We start from the raw sequence: 23,081 nt of genomic DNA, 5'->3' as shown, positions 1-23,081 counted from the left end.
TATCTTAATTGGTTCAGTGTAAGAACAATATCCTCTATTTCTTTCATCACATGTTGGTCCACTACAAATAAAACCCATCTGAGCTGATAGATCTCTTATTTATAAAAAAAAAAAATTGGTAACTTTTGGCAATCAGCTCTGTTCCCTGGATATTTCCATTTCTTTTGAATGTTTTCTACTTGTTCTCGCCATTCAACAATGGGGACTTGCTTACAGTGGGTAGTCTCATTTTTGTGTTCTAAACTGGTCAAATTCATTGTTAAAATGCCCCATGGAACAGATTCACCTACTGCTCTTGGCATTGGCAAACAAGCAGTAATCTGTGTTATGTTCTGGAAATTGGCAAATTCTTTAATTAAACCAGCCATTAAATTTTCTTCTGGTGCTTTCCTTAGGAGGTATATCAGCTGATCCGTGTATGGATTTGCCACTACAGGATGTATGTCCTTAACTAGCTGATGTATAGCTCTCTTAGATCCTGTACCAACCTATACTCACCTGAAGGTTTTACAACCAGTAAGATTAGAGTATTGTACTCAGATTCACATTCAAATTTTATATTCTAGAAACATATAAATCAATTTCTTAATTCCTTTCCTGGCTTCTGGTTTAATCAGATATTGTTTGATCCTCACTGATTTTGAGCCCTCTTTCAATTCTGTTTTCACAAGTTGTGCTAATTTTGATTTGCCAGGCTTATCTGTTTCCCATACTGTAGGGATTACTGTCAAATCTATTTCCTGCAGAATTTCTTGTTCCTTTATTCTTTCTTGTATCATCAAGATTTCTCTTGTCTTTTACTCAGGTATCTTTAGGAAGAGCTCTCTCAAAATTTGTGCATTTAATTTAGATAGCAAATCTCTCCCCAATAAGGGTATCGGGCATTCTGGTACATACAAGAATTAATGTGTAATTATTTTATTTCCAGATTTCAAAACCAGGGGTTGAAGGAATGGATTATTTTCTCCTTCCCTGTTGCTCCAATTCTATTTGCTATTTTGGTGCTCAATTTGTCTTTACAAATATTCAAAACTGAAAAGCTTGCTCTGGTATCCACTAGAAATTTCACCTCCTTTTTTCCCAGCTTAATTACAACCAGAAGTTCAGCTGGGTCCCCCTCTGGACTCTGTCATTCATCTAAAACCATCAGTCTTGCTCCCTCCTGCTGACCTCCCCTTGATTTTCGACATTGTCGCCTCCAATACCCTTCTTCTCTACAATAAGCACATTGATTTATTCTCAAAGGTGCATACAAATCCTCCTCTCCCTATAGCCTCTCTTCCTCCCCCACGTCCCCAGCCTCTCCCTGGCACTCCTGTTACCACTGCCAACAGCCTGTTCTCCTGTCGTGGTTTTGGGCCCAATACGACAACAAAGGAGCAGTCACATGGATGCTAACTCAGCTCCCCCCACACACACTCTGGGATTTGCAAGAGTTTCAGAATAGCATAACTAGCTCCTGTATTCACCAAAAATTAACCCAGTCCTTCCTGAGCTTTATTGTTCTCCTAGGAAATTTAATTCTGCCCCCAGTCAGTCTGAGTCCCTATCTCGATCTATTGTCACCATTTTGGAGATAGGGACTAATTTAGACCTAGAGGCGCCCCTTCTGCCAGAGATCAGGGACAATCCTTTTTCCAATGCTCTTCTTGCTTACAATATACACACTTATTTAACCCTAACCAGGCTCGATTTCAGCAGTGCCTCATAGACAATGATCTCACTCGCCTCACTCTGACCTGGCCTCTGCTTTTTGCTGTCCATGCATTCTGTTATCCAGGGCAGACTGACATTTAAACAACATGTTAAACATTTTACAGTTAGCTTCTGAGTCCAAATATATCAATTTTCTAGCAGGCTCACATAGTCTCTCAGAAGACTGAAAATGCTTTGTCAGACCCCGGTTTAACTTCATGCACAAATTTGTTTGTTTGGTTTGGTTTGCGGGTCCCATTCTAGACCCCATACAAAATTATCTGTTGACATCCGTTTAGACTGTCCAGGTCCCTCCTGGATTTAGGATTCCAGTCTGGGTTCTCCCTGGGCATAACCTGGTTAATGTAATCTTGTGGTTATTTACATTCCACTTCTTTAGCTTTTGCAACTATTCACTTTTTTCTCATTACTGAAGAGGAATTTTTTTTTAATGCCTGGATATTCCCCCAGGTGGGGATATATATTATCATGATTGTTTTGAGTAGCTCCAACGCTTTCTTCGGATTGGCCCCACAGACTATTTCCAATTTAACAGGTCTGATGCTTTAAAAGGGACATGCACATCAACAGGCCATCCCTCCACCTTGACTGCTTGTCTTAAAGGGGTATGAATAGCGGGACACTGCCCCCCCCCACTCTCCCAGCCACCTGACTGGAATCTGTATCCTCCAAATGCCCACTCGCCCCCCTTTCACTCCCCCTCGTATAACCAGGGTGGAGAGGGAGAGCTGAGGGTTCCATTAACTGCATATCCTCTATATTCTCATCCCCTTTCATCAACTTACAACAACTTTCCTTACTAAACTTACATTTTACCATCATAAAACCATCCACACACGGCACATCGTCTCATCCTCCTCCATGTTTGTGAAACCACATGGACTGCAATATAATATTGCTATCCACAAATTATCACTTTTTTCCAGGCAAGGGCTTACTCCCAAACTTATTGCAGTTTCCAGAATACATCCTAATGGTGAGCATTTGGTAATGTCACCTCCTGCTGAGGATACATTACCCATTTTAATAACACAAATACAAGACACAAGTGAAACAAAAAGACAGTATCAGACACAAGGAAAACGCCACTTTTTAACAGTTACCTAAGACAAGTAAAACAGCGAGATTTTTTCAGAATGCCACCTTTAGACTGTCTCTTTCCCATTTGTCCTGGTTTGAGCTGGGATGAAGCCACTTTTCCTTTTACTGATTTTTTTTTTCCTCAGTAAGTTTTCTTTTAACTAGTAGCAAAGTGTCCCTGCTTGGGCTGATAACAGCTAGAATGTTTTTCTAACGGCTGCGTCTTCAAGGTCACATCTTTACTCTGCCGGCTCAGACACTACAGGTAGATCTATGACCCCCCCCCTCTAGGAGGCTGAATTAGACAGCAAAATTGGCCAGAGATATTCCATTCCATATATCTATGTAAGCTCAGAGGAAGGTCAGAGATCACAGAAGACAACTTCCTTCCTGCATCTTCTTCCCTTCTCTTCTGTCCATGTCCAGCGTCCAGGGAGGACTCTGTCCATCCGTCACCGTTGACCTCTAGGCTCAAGCTCTCCTGACTCTCATAACTCTCTCTGGCAGCAATCTGGGACTTTTTGGGACTGTTCACAGCTAAGGAGAGTGCTGTGGGATGAGTCTGATTGCCAGGAAATCAATGCCAAACCAAAAGCATACTGATCTGTGCTGAACCAACAGGGTCTTTGTTGATTCTAGTCCTCTGTCATCTTTGTCCTGTCTCCCATCCTTTGCCTGTCTCCAGTCCAGGTGGGTCAAAATCAGCATGAGTGTTGTCTGAAGGGCCACAGGTCTTAGAAGACTTGATGTTATCACAACCTGCAGGATGCTTGGCATAATTGACCGACAGTTTCACAAAGCACATTGTTTTAAAAGTAACCTGTTCAGCTAACTTAGTACAGCAATTTAATTATTTTAGTAAATTTTTATTAGACTATATTTCTATAGAATCTACTAACGAGCATCCTATGACTATCACAGGCTGCAGGAACTTATAGGGAAAATCCTGAGAAGATGGGCAGAATAGTTAGGACACAGGATCCAGATTGGAATGATTTGCAGGTGATATTGGATAATTTGTTGGATAAGACAGAGAAGCAAATGACATTGAGAGTTGCTAAGGTGCAAGTAGAAGCGGCAGTGATGAATGGGATGGTGGACAGAATTTTAGAGCAAAATTTTCTGTCTGGTCATCCTGAGTGGGATCAAAACCATGTGGAGCATAGACAGAGACTAAATCGCTAATGGAAGTGGGGTTTGTATAGGGTGAGAAATGCGGTATCTAAAGCTGTAAATTGGTCAAAGCTGTATGAAGTGAGACAGGATAAGAATGAATCTCCTTCTTTGTTTCTTGAAAGATTAAACAAAGCTGCCAGAAAATACACTGTATTAAAAGTGGAAACAGATACAGCATAAGTGCAACTGGCCTTGATTTTTATAGGACAGTCTGAACCAGATATAAGGCAGGAGCGGGAGGATATGAATTATGAACTTTGGGTTTTTCGATCATGGAGATGTTTACAGGGCAGCAGGTATGCTAGCAGACAATGGCATAGAGCTATCAACAAGGGGGAAAAGGATTCTTAGCCAGGAGTTAGCGGGGCTTATTGAGAGAGCTTTAAACTAGACTTGAAGGGGGTAGGGGACAAAACTCCTGGATGGTTCGATTTCCAGGGCACCGGGCCTGCTGGCATTGGATGGGAAGACCCTGTCCAGCAGGGGACAAAGGCTCCTAGGGCAGGAGTTAGCAGGGCTCATTCACAGAGCTTTAAACTGGATTCAAAGTGGGAAGGGGTTGTAGTTGGGTTTGAACTAGTGGGGTGTTGTTCTAGTATTAATGAAGACCAGAAGGCTTCCCACCTCCCAAGGGTGTCACCAGCAGGCTCAGCTCACTCCCTGAAATGCTTGTACACCAATGCAGGCAGCATGGGGAATAAACAGGAGGAGTTAGAAGTCTGTGTGCACTCTAAGGGTTATGATCTGGTGGCAATTACAGAGACATGGTGGGACAGCTCACATGACTGGAATGTGGCCATGGATGGCTATGTCCTTTTTAGGAAAGACAGGTCAGCAAAGCGAGGCAGTGGAGTTGCTCTTTATGTGAGGGAGCAACTAGAACGTATTGAGTTCTGTCCAGAGGCTGACAAGGAGAAAGTGGAAAGTCTGTGGGTACGAATTAAGGGGCAGGCTGGCATGGGTGATACAGTTGTGGGGGTCTATTACAGACCTCCTGATCAGGACAAGGGAGTTGGTGAAACTTTCTACAGGCAGCTGAAAGCAGCCTCACAATTACAGGCCTTGGTCCTCATGGGAGATTTTAACTACTCAGATATTTGCTGGAAGGCCTACACAACCAGCCATTCACAGTCTAGAAGGTTCCTCCAATGTATTGATGATAACTTCTTGATATAAATGGCGGGCAAACCAACTAGGAGAGAAGTGCTGCTGGATCTTGTACTCACCAACAAGGAGGGTCTGGTAAAAGCAGTGATGGTCAATGGCAGCCTTGTCTGCAGTGATCATGAGCTGGTGGAGTTCAGAATCCTGTGTGGGAGGAATAGAATACCTAGCAAGACCACAACCCTGGACTTCTGCAGGGCCAACTTTGGCCTCCTCAATCAATTGTTAAGGGAAGTCTCATGGGAAAGGGTACTAGGTGGTAAAGGGGCTCAAGATAGTTGGTCAGCGTTCAAGGACCACTTCTCCCAAGCTCAGGATCAGAGCATCCCAATGGGTAGGAAATCAAGTAAGGGAGCCAGGAGACCTGCATGGGTAAACAAGGAACTGCTGGGCAAACTCAAAATTGAAAAAGAGAATCTATGGATCATGGAAGGAGGGGCTGGCCACTTGGGAGGAATATAGGACTGTTGTCAGAGCATGTAGGGTGGCAATAAGGAAAGCTAAGGCCTCCTTGGAACTAAACCTTGCAAGTGAGGTCAAAGACAATAGAAGGGGCTTCTTCAAATACATTGCAGACAGAACTAACACTAGAGGCAATAGAGGCCCACTGCTGAACGAGGTGGGTGCCCTGGTGACAGAGAATATAAAGAAGGCAGAGGTACCAAATGCCGCCTTTGTCTCTGTCTTTACTCCTGCAGACTTTCCCCAGGAGCCCCAGATCCCTAAAGCCCCAGAGGAAGTCAGGATAAAGGAGGAGTTTGCTTTGATAGATGAGGATTGGGTTAGGGATCTGTTAAGCAATCTGGGCATCCATAAATCAATGGATCCGAATAGAATACACCCGCAGGTGCTGAGGGAACTGGCGGAGGTCATTGCTAGGCCACTCTCCATCATCTTTGGTAAGTTGTGGGGAACAGGAGAGATGCCTGAGGACTGGAGGATAGCAAATGTCATTCCAGTCTACAAAAAGGGTGAAGGGGAAGTCTACAAAAAGGGGAAGAAGGTGCCCAAGCAGGAGTTTCCCTGCAACCCATGGTGAGATGGCAGGCTGTCCCCCTGTATTCATGGAGGAACGTGGTGGAACATTCCCTGCAGGCGCCAGGAGGGGTGAGCTTGACCAGTGGACTTGGATTTTGTGGCCAGTGGATTTGCTGCCAGTGGACTCGGATTATGCAGCTTTGGAAGACCCCGGTGCCAGGGGAGTTGGCTACTCCCAAAGAAGCCCATGACTGTGTGAGAAGCCCACACTGGAGTAGCTTGCTCTGGACCTTGTGGGAAGGACTCATGAAGGAGAGGTTTGTGGAGGACTCTCTCCCATGGGAGGGACCCCGTGGGGAAGCAGGGAAGGACTGTAAGGAATCCTTCTTCCTGAGGAGGTGTCCTCGTTTGAGCCAGGATAAAGCCAGTTTTTCTTTTGCTGATTCCTTCTTTTCATTTCAGTGAGCTTTTTTCAACTAGCAACTGCGTTCTGCTAGGTTGATAAGACACTGGAATGTTTTTATAATTGTTGGGCCCTCAAGGTTGTGCCTTTGCTCTACCGGCTCAGACACTGCGGGGGGATTTGTGGCCCCCCCGTGGGAGGCTGGGTTAGACGAACAGCAAAACTGGCCAGAGATATTCCATCCCATATATCTACGTAGGCTCGGGGGGAGGTCAGAGATGACAGAAGAAAACTTCCTTCCTTCCTGCTTCGCTCTCTCACCGCTTCACTTCGCCTCTCTGTCTCCCTTCCTTCTTCTCTCTCTCTCTCTCTTTCTTTTGTTCGTGGCCGGCATCTGGGAAAACACCATCTGCCCATCATCGTCGACCCATCGACCTCAAGCCCTTCTGACCCTCGTAACTCTCTGCCTTTCTCCAGGAGCAGCTTCGGGATTCCTCGGAATTGTCTCGTCTGAGGGAAGTGCTGTGGGAGTTGCTGGGGGTGGGGGGAGGCGAGAGGCTTCTACCCACACCTTTGTATAATCACATATATATATATACACTCTCATATCACATATTAGTATTCTAATTAAAGCTGCATGGTTCAGTTTTCAATCTAGCCAAGTCTCTCTCTCTTTTTTCTCTCTCTCCTTCCCTACCTGGGTGAGAGGGGGAGGGGATCGAGAGCATTGTTGTCAAACTGAGTCAAACGGTGACAGGAGGATGGCACGGCAAGAACCACCAGCCTTTGAACTGACTCGAAACCCCCTTCTCTGTCCCCCTGTACCGCTGTGGGGAAGGAGGGAGAGAAACTGGGAACAAAGTAATTTGGGCCCGGGGAAGAAGGGAGGGGTGGGGTAACATATGCAAGCACAGCTCTTTGTGTTGTCTCTGTCCTGTGTGTGTTTGATTAGTGTGAAATTAAATTATTATTTTTTCCCCAAGAAGTCCAAGAAGTTATTTCACCTGGGGTTTGCTCGATGGGGTTGAAGGTCTGGAAGTCATAAAGGATGCAGGAGACAGGAAATACCTCAAGGGTATAAAAGGGTGTCCCTCTAAGAAGGTGACATGGCCAGCAGCCCAGCTGAAGTGCCTCTACACCAATGCACGCAGCATGGGCAACAAACAGGAGGAGTTGGAAGCTATCGTGCTACAGGAAAGCTACGATACAGTGGCAATTACAGAAACTTGGTGGGATGAATCCTATGATTGGAGTCTGGCTATTGAAGACTATAAAGTGTTCAGAAGGGACAGGACAGGAAGAAGGGGTGGAGGTGTTGCCCTCTATATAAAAAATTGGATAGTGTGAAGAGTTGTCCCTAAAAAATAGCCATGAGCAAGTTGAAAGTTTATGGGGGGGAATTAGGGATTGAAACACCAAAGGGAGCCTAGTGGTTGGAGTCTATTACAGGCCGCCTGATCAAGTGGAGCTTATTGATGAAGCCTTCTTACTCCAGCTTGAAGAAACATCACGATCGCAGGCTCTCATCCTGCTGGGAGATTTTAACCATCCTGACATCTGTTGGAAAAGTAGCACGGCAAGTTGTAGGCAATCCAGGAGACTCCTGGAATGCCTTGATGACAACTTCCTAAGTCAGGAAATTGACAGTCCTACCCAGGGGGATGCATTATTGGACCCGATTGTCACAAATGTAAGAGAACTCTTCAGGGATATCAAAGGTGATGGCAGCCTGGGCTGCAGTGACCATGTGTCCTGGTTTGAGCCAGGATGAAGCCAATTTTCCTTTTACTGATTTTTTTTCCTCAGTAAGCTTTCTTTTAACTAGCAACAGTGTGTTCTAACTAGAGCTGATAAGAATGGAATGTTTTTGTAACTGCTGGGTCTTCAAGGTCGCACCTTCACTCTGCCGGCTCAGACACTACGGGGAGATCTATGACCCCCCTGTAGGAGGCTGAGTTAGACAGACAGCAAAATTGGCCAGAGATATTCCATTCCATATATCTACGTAAGCTCAGAGGAAGGCCAGAGATCACAGAAGACAATTTCCTTCCTGCTTCTTTTTCCCTTCTCTTCCGTCCATGGCGGGCATCCGGGGAGGACTCCATCCATCCATCACCATCGACCCTTAGGCTCAAGCTCTCCTGACCCTCATAACTCTCTGCTTTCTCCAGCAGCAGCTCCGGGATTCCTCGGGACTCTTCCCAGTTCAGGGGAGTGTGGTGGGAGTTGCTGGGGGTGGGGGGAGGCGAGAGGCTTTTGCACATAGCTGAACACATTTGTATATAATTGTATATATTTTCTTATATCATTAGTGTTTAATTAAAGCTGTGTAGTTTAGTTTTCAATCCAGCCAAGTCTCTCTCTTTTTCTCTCTCTCCTTCCCTACCTGGGTGGGAGGGGGAGGGGATCGAGAGCACTGTTGTCGAACCCGAGTCAAACGGTGACACAAGGTAAGCTGTGTGGAGTGCTTCTTTCCATCCCTGTCATCTGTCCTGCAGGCCGGTCTCAAGGCTGGGCTTTTGACTACTTGGGGAGTGTTTTTCTCTATTTGGATTCTGGTTTTGTACAATTCTTACTGTTTCACCTGGGTGGGGTGAGAGCATTGTTGTTGAACCCGAGTCAAACGGTGACACTATGCACTAGTGCAGTTCAGTGTCCTAAGGGGTAAGAGGCAGATGAAAAGCTTAGTCAGGTCTCTGAATTTTAGGAAAGCAAACTTCCAGCTCTTCAAGGAGTTACTAAGTAGGACCCCACTGGAAATGGCCCTCAGGGACAAGGGAGCAGACGAGACCTGGCAGATCTTTAAAGATGCTTTCCATAGGGCGCAAGAGGTCTCAATCCCCTGGTATAGGAAATCGGGCAAGGAAGATAAGAGACCAGCATGGCTGAGAAGACCTGCTGGTCAAACTAAAAGGCAAGATGGACCTACACAGGCAGTGGAAGAGGGGAGAGGTATCCTGGGTAGAGTATAGGGACGCTGCCCAGTTATGCAGGGATGAGGTCAGGAAGGCCAAGGTACAGCTAGAACTGAACCTGGCAAGAGATGTTAAGAAAAACAAGAAGGGCTTCTACAGGTACGTAAACCAGAAAAGGAAGGTTAAAGAAAGTGTACCCCCCCGATGAGCCACAATGGTGAACTGGTAACAAGGGACAAGGAGAAGGCTGAGGTTCTCAACAACATTTTTGCCTCAGTCTTCACTGGCAACCCCTCTCCTCACAACTCTCATGTTGCTGGCCCACAAGAAGCAGACCAGAGAGACAAAGTCCCCCCCACTCTAAGTGAAGATAAGGTTCGTGACCATCTGAGGAACCTGAAGATATACAAGTCCATGGGACCTGATGAGATACATTCCAGAGTCCTGAAGGAATTGGTGGATGTAGTTGCCAAACTACTGTCCATATTTGAAAAGTCATGGCAGTCAGGTGAAGTCCCTGGTGCTTGGAAGAAAGGACATGTTACGCCCATATTTAAAAAGGGTGGCTGCCGGCTGTCAGGATACTTTTGCGACAGGTGGAAAGGAGGACTCTGGGAATTACCAACCTATCAGCTTCACATCTGTGCCTGGGAAGATCATGGAACAGCCTCTCCTAGAAGACATGCTAAGGCACATGGAGGACAAGGAGGTGATCCAGGACAGCCAGTATGGCTTTACCAGGGGCAAATCCTGCCTGACCAACCTAGTGACTTTCTACAATGAAGTGACTACATCAGTCGACCAGGGAAAAGCAGTGGATGTCATCTATCTGGACTTCTACAAGGCCTTTGACACGGTCCCCCACAACATCCTTCTCACTAAATTGGAGAAGTATGGGTTTGATGGGTGGACTGTTCAGTGGATAAGGAATTGGCTAGATGGTCATGTCCAAAGGGTAGTGGTCAACGGCTCTAAGTCCAGATGGAAAACAGTGACAAGTGGTGTCCCTCAGGGGTCAGTGCTGGGCCCAGTGTTGTTTAATATCTTCATTAATAATATTGACGGTGGCATTGAGAGCACCCTCAGCAAGTTTGCTGATGACACCAAGCTGAGTGGTACAGTCGATATGCCAGAGGGATGGGATGCCATCCAGAGGGACCTGGACAAGCTAGAGAAGTGGGCCCAGGTGAACCTCATGAGGTTCAACAAAGCCAAGTGCAGGGTCCTACATCTGGGCCAAAGAAACCCAAGATATGAATACAGGCTGAGGGAGGTCACACTTGAGAGCAGCCCTGTGGAAAAAGACCTGGGGCTATTAGTGGATCAAAAGCTGGACATGAGCCACCAATGTGCAGTTGCAGCCCAGAAGGCCAACTCCATCCTGGGCTGTGTCAAAAGAAGTGTGGCCAGCAGATCAAGAGAGTGACAGAGCACTGGAACAGGCTGCCCAGAGAGGTTGTGGAGTCTTCTTCACTGGAGACATTAAAAACCCGCCTGGACGCATTCCTGTGTGATGTACTCTAGGTGACCCTGCTCTGGCAGGGGGGTTGGACTAGATGATCTTTCGAGGTCCCTTCCAACCCCTATGATTCTATGATTCTATGATTCTATGATTCTGCTCCTCTACTCTGCCCTGGTGAGACCTCGCCTAGAATACTGCGTCCAGCTCTGGTGCCCCCAGCACAAGAAAGATGTGGACCTGTTGGAACGTGTCCAGAGGATGGCCACGAAAATGATCCAAGGGCTGGAGCACCTCACTTATGAGGACAGGCTGAGGGAGTTGGGGTTGTTCAGTCTGAAAAAGAGAAGGCTCCAAGGGGACCTCATAGTGGCCTTCAAAGGGACCTACAGGAAAGCTGGGGAGGGTCTTTTTACAGGGGCTTGCAGTGAGAGGACAAGGGGTAATGGTTTTAAGCTGAAAGAAGAGAGATTTAGTTTAGAGATCAGGCATAAATTCTTCAGTGTAAGGGTGGTGAGACACTGGAACAAGCTGCCCAGAGATGTTGTGGGGGCCCCATCCCTGGAGGTGTTCAAGGGCAGGTTGGATGGGGCTCTGAGCAGCTTGTTCTAGTTGAAGGTGTCCCTGCCCATGCAGGGGAATTGGAACTTGATGATCTTTAAGGTCCCTTCCAACTCCAAAAATTCTTTGATTCCCCAAGTTGAGCCTGTTTTGCCCAGGACCTTAACTGGTGAAGAACCCTCCTTGCCCTTTGTCTCGACTCATGAGTTTGTCCTCCTCATCCCAGAGTGTGTGTGTGTGTGTGTGTTGGGGGGGGAGAGTTGAGTGAGCAGCCACGTGGCTGTTCCTTTGTTGTTATGTTAGGTCCAAATCATGACATTATTGGCGAGCCAGGCAGGAGAGAGACAAGGAACCACAACACAGCCCTTTCCCTTTGACCGGAAGGATTGATGAGAACACTACTTGTGCTCCCGAGCCCTTCACCGCCACTCCCAGTGTTCTATAGTCTTTCTTGATAGTCTTCAGGTTACTCTATTTGTATCATTGGTGCCCATGTGAAACAGTAGGAGAGGATAATAATTGGTGGGCTGTACAAGTTTGTGTATCCTTTTTGTTATATCTCTGATATGAGCCCCCGGTAAGCTGCAGACCTCTGTAGCAAGCAGGTCTGGTCTGCAAATGCATCCTTCAGTACCCCTGAGAAGGGAGTCCCCCACGACTATTACTCATCGCTGCTTCTTCTGAGCACTCATTATATGATGCTCTGAGCGAGCTGCCTTACTCTTTCATGAAGGAATCTATATTTCAGCTTATATGTAAACCTAGAATTGAACCCTGTTATGCTGGCATGCGTAATTTCCCACTTCCACCCTGCCTGGCTTCCTGCCTGCACCTTCAGTCCAGGAGCAAGACACATAAGGGAGGCTTCAAGGTACAAAGACCCCTCACTGGCTGGCATGTCAGCCAGACTTCCCAGGTTTGGGGACAGCCACAGAGAAGGGTGTGTCTGTGCAGAGCCTGACAGGTTGACAGGGAGGAGCACAGGGAGCAGGAAGAGGGCCGAGTGATCAGACATGGGGGCTGCAGAGGAGCAAAGACCATGCATGTCCCTCAGTTTTGCCTGTGGTACAGGCACAGGACACACTCCTGCCTAGGATGTATGGGAGGGAGTACCACCACTCACTGGTTCCCACCACACACCCAATCCAAATGCATGTGAGCACTGTCCAGCACAGAACTGAGAGCCAAGGGAGGCCGTCAGCCACAGCTTCAGGCCACAGCAGCCCTGCCTTGATGGAACTGCTCTTGATGGATATCAGGCAGATAGGGAAAGAGGGAGCTTAACCCCATGCAACTGCTGCTGGTTGAGAAAGAAGAATGTGCAGGGCTGTGATATGGGGAAAGGGAGGGTTGGTTTGTGCTTCTGCTACCTCCTGGATTCCCTCTCTCCCACTCCATATCTGCATATCCAGTCAAAACCTGGGGTCACTCTATCATGACTCTGCCAGCTCTATCCGGACAACCAGTAAAGGCTTGTTTGATTTGAAAGGGAGTGGACTTAATTGTTGCAGAAGCAGCTGTTTTTGTAGCAGTACCAGGGGTGGTAGCAGCAGCAGTGGTGGTGGCAGCATCATGGGTGGTAGCAGCAAAAGTGGCAGCAGCATTGCCTGTGGGGGATTGGCAGTGAGTGGAGCAACACCTCACCTTATGCGTCCACAATACATTATAAACATTCAGCTGAAGCATCCCCAATGCAACAATGCTATTCAAAGCAAGAGCTGGGAGATTCAGCTTGAGAGAATATGGAGAGGTAAACTTGAACCTGCTACTGCTATTGCCAACATGGAACATTCCATTAATTTAGGATTTGTACTGTAACTGTACATATACAGTGCCCACACAAAGATCAGTATCATAACCCCTAGGATCACTAGGCTGGTAATTATATGGTTGGTTATGGCTACAGTTCTGTCGATAAGCCATGAAACAATAACTAGAGCAGCTACACAGAGCAGTATGCACTCAGCTGCATACCACATGTACAATTGCATGTTGGGAAAAAGGTCCAGCAGAAACATTGCAGAAAGTGTCTATTTAGTTTTCAATCCATCATTAAATTCAGCAGAACTGTTGCCCATTGCTATCTGAGGGATTCCTCCCATCAGAGATGGAATTTTAAACACTCACAATTAGTGAGAATGTATAGCCTGGGCTTAAAATTGAGCCCCACGTTGGGCACCAATAAATTGTTGTCATGGTTTGACTCAGGATTGACAATTAAACCAGAGACAACAGTGCTCTTGATACCCTCCCCCTCCCACCCAGGTAGGGAAGGAGAGAAAGAAAAAGAGACTTTGCTGGCTTGAAAACTAAACTACACTGCTTTAATTAAACACTAATGATAAAACAAAATAAATGCAATTATATACAAATATGTTCAGATATGTGCAAAAACCCTATTGCTTCCCCCCACCCCCAGCAACTCCCACAGCACTCTCCTTAGCTGTGAACAGTCCCAAAAAGTCCCAGATTGCTGCCAGAGAGAGTTATGAGAGTCAGGAGAGCTTGAGCCTAGAGGTCAACGGTGACGGATGGACAGAGTCCTCCCTGGACGCTGGACATGGACAGAAGAGAAGGGAAGAAGATGCAGGAAGGAAGTTGTCTTCTGTGATCTCTGACCTTCCTCTGAGCTTACATAGATATATGGAATGGAATATCTCTGGCCAATTTTGCTGTCTAATTCAGCCTCCTAGAGGGGGGGGGTCATAGATCTACCTGTAGTGTCTGAGCCGGCAGAGTAAAGATGTGACCTTGAAGACGCAGCCGTTAGAAAAACATTCTAGCTGTTATCAGCCCAAGCAGGGACACTTTGCTACTAGTTAAAAGAAAACTTACTGAGGAAAAAAAAAATCAGTAAAAGGAAAAGTGGCTTCATCCCAGCTCAAACCAGGACAAATGGGAAAGAGACAGTCTAAAGGTGGCATTCTGAAAAAATCTCGCTGTTTTACTTGTCTTAGGTAACTGTTAAAAAGTGGCGTTTTCCTTGTGTCTGATACTGTCTTTTTGTTTCACTTGTGTCTTGTATTTGTGTTATTAAAATGGGTAATGTATCCTCAGCAGGAGGTGACATTACCAAATGCTCACCATTAGGATGTATTCTGGAAACTGCAATAAGTTTGGGAGTAAGCCCTTGCCTGGAAAAAAGTGATAATTTGTGGATAGCAATATTATATTGCAGTCCATGTGGTTTCACAAACATGGAGGAGGATGAGACGATGTGCCGTGTGTGGATGGTTTTATGATGGTAAAATGTAAGTTTAGTAAGGAAAGTTGTTGTAAGTTGATGAAAGGGGATGAGAATATAGAGGATATGCAGTTAATGGAACCCTCAGCTCTCCCTCTCCACCCTGGTTATACGAGGGGGAGTGAAAGGGGGGCGAGTGGGCATTTGGAGGATACAGATTCCAGTCAGGTGGCTGGGAGAGTGGGGGGGGGCAGTGTCCCGCTATTCATACCCCTTTAAGACAAGCAGTCAAGGTGGAGGGATGGCCTGTTGATGTGCATGTCCCTTTTAAAGCATCAGACCTGTTAAATTGGAAATAGTCTGTGGGGCCAATCCGAAGAAAGCGTTGGAGCTACTCAAAACAATCATGATAATATATATCCCCACCTGGGGGAATATCCAGGCATTAAAAAAAAATTCCTCTTCAGTAATGAGAAAAAAGTGAATAGTTGCAAAAGCTAAAGAAGTGGAATGTAAATAACCACAAGATTACATTAACCAGGTTATGCCCAGGGAGAACCCAGACTGGAATCCTAAATCCAGGAGGGACCTGGACAGTCTAAACGGATGTCAACAGATAATTTTGTATGGGGTCTAGAATGGGACCCGCAAACCAAACCAAACAAACAAATTTGTGCATGAAGTTAAACCGGGGTCTGACAAAGCATTTTCAGTCTTCTGAGAGACTATGTGAGCCTGCTAGAAAATTGATATATTTGGACTCAGAAGCTAACTGTAAAATGTTTAACATGTTGTTTAAATGTCAGTCTGCCCTGGATAACAGAATGCATGGACAGCAAAAAGCAGAGGCCAGGTCAGAGTGAGGCGAGTGAGATCATTGTCTATGAGGCACTGCTGAAATCGAGCCTGGTTAGGGTTAAATAAGTGTGTATATTGTAAGCAAGAAGAGCATTGGAAAAAGGATTGTCCCTGATCTCTGGCAGAAGGGGCGCCTCTAGGTCTAAATTAGTCCCTATCTCCAAAATGGTGACAATAGATCGAGATAGGGACTCAGACTGACTGGGGGCAGAATTAAATTTCCTAGGAGAACAATAAAGCTCAGGAAGGACTGGGTTAATTTTTGGTGAATACAGGAGCTAGTTATGCTATTCTGAAACTCTTGCAAATCCCAGAGTGTGTGTGGGGGGAGCTGAGTTAGCATCCATGTGACTGCTCCTTTGTTGTCGTATTGGGCCCAAAACCACGACAGGAGAACAGGCTGTTGGCAGTGGTAACAGGAGTGCCAGGGAGAGGCTGGGGACGTGGGGGAGGAAGAGAGGCTATAGGGAGAGGAGGATTTGTATGCACCTTTGAGAATAAATCAATGTGCTTATTGTAGAGAAGAAGGGTATTGGAGGCGACAATGTCGAAAATCAAGGGGAGGTCAGCAGGAGGGAGCAAGACTGATGGTTTTAGATGAATGACAGAGTCCAGAGGGGGACCCAGCTGAACTTCTGGTTGTAATTAAGCTGGGAAAAAAGGAGGTGAAATTTCTAGTGGATACCAGAGCAAGCTTTTCAGTTTTGAATATTTGTAAAGACAAATTGAGCACCAAAATAGCAAATAGAATTGGAGCAACAGGGAAGGAGAAAATAATCCATTCCTTCAACCCCTGGTTTTGAAATCTGGAAATAAAATAATTACACATTAATTCTTGTATGTACCAGAATGCCCGATACCCTTATTGGGGAGAGATTTGCTATCTAAATTAAATGCACAAATTTTGAGAGAGCTCTTCCTAAAGATACCTGAGTAAAAGACAAGAGAAATCTTGATGATACAAGAAAGAATAAAGGAACAAGAAATTCTGCAGGAAATAGATTTGACAGTAATCCCTACAGTATGGGAAACAGATAAGCCTGGCAAATCAAAATTAGCACAACTTGTGAAAACAGAATTGAAAGAGGGCTCAAAATCAGTGAGGATCAAACAATATCTGATTAAACCAGAAGCCAGGAAAGGAATTAAGAAATTGATTTATATGTTTCTAGAATATAAAATTTGAATGTGAATCTGAGTACAATACTCTAATCTTACTGGTTGTAAAACCTTCAGGTGAGTATAGGTTGGTACAGGATCTAAGAGAGCTATACATCAGCTAGTTAAGGACATACATCCTGTAGTGGCAAATCCATACACGGATCAGCTGATATACCTCCTAAGGAAAGCACCAGAAGAAAATTTAATGGCTGGTTTAATTAAAGAATTTGCCAATTTCCAGAACATAACACAGATTACTGCTTGTTTGCCAATGCCAAGAGCAGTAGGTGAATCTGTTCCATGGGGCATTTTAACAATGAATTTGACCAGTTTAGAACACAAAAATGAGACTACCCACTGTAAGCAAGTCCCCATTGTTGAATGGCGAGAACAAGTAGAAAACATTCAAAAGAAATGGAAATATCCAGGGAACAGAGCTGATTGCCAAAAGTTACCAATTTTTTTTTTTTATAAATAAGAGATCTATCAGCTCAGATGGGTTTTATTTGTAGTGGACCAACATGTGATGAAAGAAATAGAGGATATTGTTCTTACACTGAACCAATTAAGATAAATGTTAGCGGAATAATTATGGAATATAGATGTCAAGAAACAAATCAGAATATGCAAGAAAAAGAGATGCAATGAGACTCTATATGGTCCATGACTATGTTGACTCGATTTCAGTATATGGCTAGAGCCTCCTGGTGCTTTACTAGGGATGGGCAGCTTTTGCAGTCTTTCCATTGATAAATGATAGAGGAAGTACACTGCAAGAAAAGGAAAAGTCTCTTGGTGGAAATATGAGAAGCATACAATTGCAGTACTGTGGACCTAGTAATTCCGAAAAATTCCTCCTTTGGCTGCAGCCTTAAAATTTGGGTGTCTATGTCGAGGACTTAAGAATAATCTTAATTTAACCAAAAACTATATACCCAGGAGAGGAACAATATTTAGCTGTAGAAGGTCTACAATTCAGAGCCTAGGACATTTTGATTGGGCAATGAGTGATGGAACCTGGACAATGCATCTCCTTCTGGATGGAAAAGTAAAAGAGATCACCTTAGGTGTGCCAACTTTATGCCCAATTTGGAAAAAAAAAAATCTCCCTTTAGGGGATTCCTAAAAAATTTTGAAATAAAGCAAGTTAATGTGGGAGGCGACGGGAAAAATGCAAACGACCATGATGAGTGATCAGCAAGTCTCGTTTATTGACTCCAATCAGGCAGTATTTATACTCTCAATAATGAAGCTCATAGCATAGTGCAAAGCTAAGCTCACCATTGGCTAACTATTAATGTTAACCACGCCTTTGATTACATTATTGTAGTTAGTGTTCCCAGGCTAGCTTTCTCACTCTCATGTCCAAGTTCCCTCTACCATATCTTGTTATTGTATAGCAGTTTTTGTGCTCAAGGACATGCTGTCCTGGTTTCTTGCAAAACTCCCTTTTCTCAGCTCTTACAGTTAACCAGCTGTATCATGTCTACGTGACCTTTCTCACGCAGCCAGTCTTCTGCAAGACTCTCCACAGTTAAGAGGTCAGAGACAGAGGAAACATGGAATGAACCACTGACAGGAGTAAAAATTGGCTGGGCTCTAGAATCCCTCTTAAATCCCATAGCATCATATAGAAACAGGGAATGGCTCTATTGACTGGACAGGTGGAAAAGCTGGCAAACATCACTAAGAAGAGATTTAGAGAATCAAATTTGCAGCTACAGGCAACCTCAAGAATGACTTTACAGAATAGAATGGCATTAAATTTACTCTTACTGAAAGAGCATGGAGTTTGTAGATAGATACCAAAAAGGCAGAGTAGACCATTGTTGTATACATATTACAAATGTAACTCAGGATGTAGAACATGATTTAGAATTATTAGGGAAGATCAGAGAAGATACTCAGAAAATCTGAGAAGATATGTCAGAGGACTGGATAGATAAGATCTTTCATGGATTAGGTTGGAATCTGAGTTCCTGGATAAAATCATTAATTGGCATATTATGTTTTATTGCTAGCTTCCCTAATGATAATGTTGATCTACTCTTGTTTGAAAAGGCAAATTGACAGCAAAACTGCATTTAATCGCATGATTGTAAGTGCAGTATTGAGACAACAAGATAAAAGATAAATGATAAAAAGGCTCCCACCAGCATATACTGAAGCAAAACTGTAGTACATTTTTTTTTAGTGAAAGTATTGAAATAATTTTCAAAACTTTCAAAGGGGGGAAATGTTACTGATTTGATTAGATTTTGATTATTTTGTTTGACGGGGGGGTGTGTGTTCGGGTTGGATTGAGCAAGATAGAACTTTTAGGAGAAATTGATCTCAAGGCAATCATATCGGGGGGTGTGTGTTTTACTTCAGTAGTCACAGAAATCACACAAAGTAAGCAGGTGGTACAAGTAGCTAGGGTCTGGTATTATATTTAACTGAGAACCATAAAGTCACGAAGAATAAGATATTATGTTTAAGCAGCAACCATGGAAAGAATAATACAATAATAAATCTTGAAGCTATTACACAGTGGCCAGGGTCATAATAACCAGTTATGCTGCTTAGAGTTCCCCTTACCCATCCCATTCTGGTTTGAATATCAGGGACTACAATCAATAGGGTGACTATAGATGACCAATGATTTTTGTTAGTGTCACCGTTTGACTCAGGTTCGACAACAACGCTCTTGATCCCCTCCCCCTCCCACCCAGGTAGGGAAGGAGAGAGAGAAAAAGAGACTTTGCTGGATTGAAAACTAAACTACACTGCTTTAATTAAACACTAATGATAAAACAAAATATATACAATTATATACAAATATGTTCAGAAATGTGCAAAAACCCTGTTGCCTCCCCCCACCCCCAGCAACTCCCACAGCACTCTCCTTAGCTGCAAACAGTCCCAAAGAATCCCGGACTGCTGCTGGAGAAAGCGGAGAGTGATGAGGGTCAGGAGAGCTGGAGCCTGGGGGTCAACGGTGATGGATGGACGGAGTCCTCCCCGGATGCTGGCCATGGACGGAAGAGAAGGGAAGAAGAAGCAGGAAGGAAGTTGTCTTCTGTGATCTCTGACCTTCCTCTGAGCTTACATAGATATATGGAATGGAATATCTCTGGCCAATTTTGCTGTCTGTCTAACTCAGCCTCCTACAGGGGGGTCATAGATCTCCCTGTAGTGTCTGAGCCGGCAGAATAAAGGTGTGACCTTGAAGACCCAGCAGTTACAAAAACATTGCAGCTGTTATCAATCCAAGCTGGAACACTTCTGCTACGAGTTAAAATAAAGCTTACTGAAGGAAAAAAAATCAGTAAAAAGAAAATTGGCTTCATCCTGGCTCAAACCAGGACAGGGGTCTTTGGGGAGTTGCTCTGAAGTGTCCTTTGGTCGAACCCTTGTCCTAGGCACGCGCAGTACTGAGTGACCCATATAGTTATAAATCTTCTTCCTGTCTTGCTTGTCTTAGCTAATTCTTAACTGCAAGGCTCCTAGTTCCTTGAGTTTGTTATGTATTTAAACACCAATCAACATGACCATAAAAAGGATGATGGAATGTTGCCTACTGTTTAAGGTATCAAGGACGAGGGGGAGGCAGTGGTGCCCTGGCCAGGTTGCGGGCAGCTGCAGCCCTCCTCGTGCCGGGCACTGCGCAATGCTGTCTCCCCCCTGGCACGCATCGACAACTTCTATCACGAGAAGATCCTGGGGCTGGCTTCTTCTCTTCAAGGTGTGTGAGTCAGGAGTGGGGATGATGGTCCCTGAGGCAGGTTTGGGCATCCCCCAGGGGCTGTGTCTCCCATGCAGCCCTGTCCAGGCCCTCAGTAAGGGGGGGAGGGGGTGTGTGTGTGGTCTGGGCCCCCAGCCCTGGCTGCTGGGCAAGGTCAGGGGGAGGGGGGAAACAGTACAGTGTGGTGGGCACTTGGGGTGCCAGGGAGCCCCGTCCCCTCTGGGCATGTTGTTCCTCCATCCCTCCATGCAGGGGGAGTGCCAGCTCTATTTACAGCCCCGGAGGGCTGAGCACCCTGAAGTGCTGTGGTGTTGGTTGTAACTGGGCTGCGTGAAGGGTTGGGGCACCAGTGGAGTGGCAGGCAGCCCAGTCCTAGGGGCCCCTCTTGAAAGCCTAGAGACCTGAACCAAGGGTGTGCCTGTGGCAGGGGATGCAGGCAGTGTTAGTGGCCAGTCCAGGGTGGTTTCCAGTCTTTCTGGGCCTGCTCCAGCCTGTGCTGGGCAGGTAGATGTGTGGGGTGCCTCACAGGAGCCTCCTGAAGATGACCAGTCTGAGAGAGGGGTGTGATGCTGTAAAGCAGCGCAGGAGCTGGCCCCCAATTAGAACCCCAGAGGTGCCTTTCGTACCCTGTCCTCTGGGACTGTCAGAGCAGGAATGCCTGTGTGTGGCCCGCACCCTGGTTAGGGGTGCATAGGTACTGGTGGGGAACTTGGGGTTGCTGGGTTGCAAAGGGCTTTGGCATCACTCAAGGCTCTGAAAGCCATCGAGCAAGTATTACTCTTAAGCCATGCAGCTTTGGGTTAGGCAGGACCACCACCTCCTCCCACCACAGTCACTGAGGTCCCAGGCAGCGCTGTGCTGCATCTCCTGTGTGGGACCATGCTCCCACGTGTAGCATGGTTGGGTGGCTGTGTCCTGGCAGGAACCTGAAACCCCTTTCCAGCCCATGAGCCATTCTCTGATCAGCAAGGAGACCCTGAGTCCCAGCTCCTCTGCAGCCACAGGAGAAGTGCCCTGTGAGGGACTGTGGCAGGTGTGCAGAGGGGTCCCTCTCCTCTGTGCTCCCTCCTGCCCTTGCAGAGCCATGGCCTCTCTGCTGGCTGGGTTCCTGCTATTGATCTCTGGCTTGGAACGTGCAGCAGCACCTTGGAGCAGGAGGAGGCATGTAATAATGTCAGGTGTGGATACAGCTCTGTAATAATGGATGTTCCCATGTCTTGGCCAGGCCATGATCTCTCCTTGCCTTGCTGTTTCTGCTTCCTCATGCCCCGCGGGAGCTACAAAATGCTCCTTCTCCCACCCATTGTTCATGTTCTTGTGGGGCCATTTGCACATAGGATTTGGAGGAGTGATGGAGCTTGGGGAGTGGGATCGATCTGGTGGCAGGAGTCAATGTGTGTGCATGCTGGAGAGGAGGCAGGGTCAGAAGGGGGACAGATGGGGCTTGGTTCTCATGCAGTGGGTTGAGTCCAATATCTCAGCAGGATGGTGGGGCAGGCCCAGGATCTGAGTTGGGATTTGGCTGCCTAAGATTGCAAGGAGGATGTAACTTGGCAGGACAGTGCAGGACCCATTTTCGTCTCACCTCCCTTGTTCCTGTTGTGCTTTCCATAGTCACGGGCACTCGTGGATTCCTCCTCCATGTGGCTGCTGGGTCCTGCCTTATTCCAGCCTTAGTGGGCATGGAATAACAGCAGGGCTTGTCTGAAAAAATGGCAGGCTTATGCATGTTTAAAACCAGCAAAACAAGCCTGAAAAACCGGCCAGGCAATCTGAAGCGTCCGGGAGGCGTCTGGCCTCTACAGTGTCCGGCTTCGCCATCTGCCGGTCGGAGGTGAGAATCGGCAGCAGGGTAGGAGGTAGCAGGAAGGTGCCGGCGGGAAGGTTGTGGCGCAAAATCGTCCCTGTCCACTGCCAGGTGCTCGGAGCTCCCTGCGGCACCACGCAGAGCCCCCACTGATGCCGGTGCTGTACAGCAGCGGAAAGCAGCAGCACGGGGCCGCAAGGCAGGGGGAAGCGGCAGCACAGCGCTGTGTGGAGAAAAGAGGTGGCAGGAGGCCGCACAGGGCAGGGAGCCGCGGGGAGGGAGCAGAAGAGGCGTCACGGTGCCACGCAGGGCTGCTAAACGAGCGCCATCTACCGCTCGGCTGCCAGTTGACCCATCAGGGAGTCAGCAGTGTTGACATGTTTGGCGCCCAATTGGCAAGAGTCCGGGAGGAAGCTGCCAGGTGGCAGCGACAAATTGTCTTAGACCCCCCTGGCTTGTATCAGAAATAGTGTGGCCAGCAGGAGTAGGGAAGTAATCATCCCCCTGTACTCGACATCAGTGAGGCTGCACCGCAAATACTGTGTTCAGTTTTGGGCCCCTCACTACAAGAAAGATATCGAAGTTATGCAGTGTGTCCAGAGAAGGGCAATGAAGCTGGTGAAGGATCTAGAGAACAAGTCATACGAGGAGAGGCTGAGGGAACTGAGGTTGTTTAGGCTGAAGAAAAGGAGGCTGAGGGGAGATCTTATCGCTCTCTACAACTACCTGAAAGGAGGTTGTAGTGAGGTGGGTGTTGGTCTCCCAAGTAAATCGTAATAGGATGAGAGGAAATGGCCTCAAATAGTGCCAGGGGAGGTTTAGATTGGATATTCATAAAATTTTTTTGCTGAAAGAGTGGTCAAGCATTGGAACAAGCTGCCCAGGGAAGTGG

This window comes from Apus apus, chromosome W (genome assembly GCF_020740795.1).
Source record: "Apus apus isolate bApuApu2 chromosome W, bApuApu2.pri.cur, whole genome shotgun sequence".
NCBI classification, from domain to species: Eukaryota; Metazoa; Chordata; class Aves; order Apodiformes; family Apodidae; genus Apus; species Apus apus.
Note: the sequence above shows the minus strand (reverse complement) of the source record.